Source organism: Heterocephalus glaber, unplaced genomic scaffold, assembly GCF_053883595.1.
Source record: "Heterocephalus glaber isolate CG9 unplaced genomic scaffold, H.glaber_assembly_v1.0 deba00001608, whole genome shotgun sequence".
Classification (NCBI taxonomy): domain Eukaryota; kingdom Metazoa; phylum Chordata; class Mammalia; order Rodentia; family Bathyergidae; genus Heterocephalus; species Heterocephalus glaber.
The window spans coordinates 10,531,496-10,534,147 of record NW_028258379.1 but is presented as its reverse complement, the minus strand read 5'-3'; the positions used below and the strand labels follow the sequence as shown (position 1 = coordinate 10,534,147).

At 40.2% G+C, this 2,652-nt stretch overlaps 1 pseudogene; it reads left to right on the top strand.

Annotated features, from left to right (window-relative positions):
• Positions 1 to 273: 273 nt before the first annotated feature.
• LOC101704260 (zinc finger CCHC-type and RNA-binding motif-containing protein 1 pseudogene) lies at positions 274 to 942 on the top strand (annotated as a pseudogene).
• Positions 943 to 2,652: the final 1,710 nt, after the last annotated feature.

Sequence of the window (2,652 nt, the reverse complement as noted above, 5' to 3'; positions counted from 1 at the left end):
AAGTCCCTCTTTCTATAAATAAATTATATTGGTTCTGTTTCTCTGGAAAATCCCAACTAATACACATGGGATTGATGGGGAGATGGTAAAGAAAAGGGACAGGCTGGAGAAATGTTGAGGTGGCAGATTATAACAATTTGGTAATCGGAAGGGAGCCACGCAGGGCCCCTCTGCTGCGGCAACCCTAGGGTTCTGTGCCCACCCCACCAGGGTATAGGATGCCCAGGTGGCTGGGAGGGGCGAGGAAAAGTCGGGGTTGAAGCCCCGCTGTGCCGAGGCCGCCATCCCTGAAGAAATGTGTGGTGGCTTGGCTCCGAGTAAGAGCACAGTGTATGTGTCCAACTTGCCCTTCTCCCTGACAAATAACGACTTATACCGGATATTTTCCAAGTATGGCAAAGTTGTAAAGGTTACTATAATGAAAGACAAAGATACGAGGAAGAGTAAAGGGGTTGCATTTATATTATTTTTGGATAAAGGCTCTGCACAAAACTGCACCAGAGCCATAAACAACAAACAGTTGTTTGGTAGAGTGATAAAGGCAAGCATTGCTATTGACAATGGGAGAGCAGCTGAATTCATCCGAAGGCAAAACTGCTTTGATAAATAGAAGTGTTATGAATGTGGGGAAAGTGGACACTTAAATTATGCCTGTCCGAAAAATATGCTCAGAGAACGTGAGCCTCCAAAGAAGAAAAAGAAAATTGCCGAACCGGAAGAAATCGAGGACAAAGCAGAAAGTGAAGACGAAGGAGAAGACCCCGCTCTCGAGAGTCTCAGCCAAGCCATCGCCTCCCCGCAAGCCACGACTGAAGAACAGAACCAATGGAACCCAGTGCAGGGGGACCCTCCACGTCAGAGGTTTCACGGCGCCCAAGGATAAAGAAGAGCACATACTTCAGTGATGAGGAAGAATTTAGTGATTGGAGTTGTATAATGTAGATGTCAGGAAAATAAAAACCATGCGCAGTACAAATTATTTGGATATAAGAACACTTAGGACCAAATAGTAATTTTTTACCATAAACAGTGCTTAGAAGATGAAAAATAATTTTTTAAATTATCATGCTTAGAGTTAGGTGTGGGGATATACTCCTGTAATCTCAGCACTCTGGGAGGCTGAGGCAGGAGGACTGCAGGTTCAAGCCCAGCCTGGGCAATTTAGCTAGTTAGCCAGACCCTGCCTCAAAATAAAAGATAATTTTAAGAGTTACACTGAGGATATAGCTCAGTACGAAGGCCTTGGATTCAATCCCCCATATAGATAAAAGATCATATTTCTACCTTGCCTTGGCATACTATAGATTTAACATCTCTAATCCAAAAATCCAGAATGCTCAAGTGGAAAATTCCACACCATGCAACTGTGATTCACAGGCAACATTATGAAAACTACTGCATCCAATTGCCTTCAGGTTATGTATGGAAGGCACTTATGAAGCATAAGTGAAACTCATGCTTAGACTGAGGTTCCATCCAAAACATATCACCTTCTGTATATGTACATATTCCAAAATATTTCTGGTACCAATCTTTTTGTTTGTTTGGTTTGGTTATGAGATAGGGTCTTCCTATGTAGTTCAGGCTGGCCTTGAACTCACTATGTAGTAACCCAGGCTAGACTCAAGCTTAAGGTGATCCTCCTGCTTCAGCCTCCGAAGTGTTAGGATTAGAAGGAGAGTACCTCTGCACCTGGCTGGTCCCAAGTATATGGGATAAGGGATATTCTGCCTGTTCTAAAACTCGGGATTTGTTAGTAATAATCAAACTTGAAAAGAACTAATTTAATAAAAACAAAACAAATATACAATGGTAATGCTATTTTTAATCCCATAAAAAGGTAGGTATTAAAATTTGAAAACTTTCCTGTAAATGCTTTAGTCATGTCTCACTGGTTCATAAGTACTTCTGAAATAAATTCAGTCTTTAAAACAAAAACTTCATATGAACTGAAAAAATAAGGGGTTTAATAGTACTGTTAATAAACTTCAGAAAGATGTTGTCTTTAAATATGGGTGCTTCATCATCTCACTTCTTTCAGCTTTCTCCCAGTCTACATGTATGTAAGTTACAAATATCCATAAAATAGCCAGCGTGGGGATGCACACCTGAAATCCCAGCACTGGGAGGCTGAGACAGGAAGGTGCCTTGAATTCCAGGCCAGCTTGGCCTACACATAGAGTTCAAGGCCAGCCTGAATTACAAAGCAAAACCCTGCCTCAAAAAAACAAAAAAGAAAAGAGAGAAAAAATACACAAAATATAAAGTAGCTCTAAAAGGCTTAAAGCCAAGCGGGACATGCCTATCTACATTGTGTGTAATACCAAATTCTGTTTCCAGAAGCAACTGCTTTCCATTGCTGTGTTATATATATGCACTGCAATAAAATGCCTAAATTTCTGTCAGCTGATAAAAGGCTAAAGGAGGATTTTCAAACCCATCACACTGCCCCCGTAGCCTTACTCCATCTCCCACATGCGGCTATGTTAAAATTTCAATTAAATCCATATTTACTGTTTCTGGTTTTTGTAAATGATCTTGTAAGTTTTTTATGTATTTATTACATTTCTTTGTATTTATGAGTAAATCTTCCTGCAATTCTGTGGTTGGTTATATAAGAGTGGGATTTTTTTTTTTTTGGAGCCTTTAATT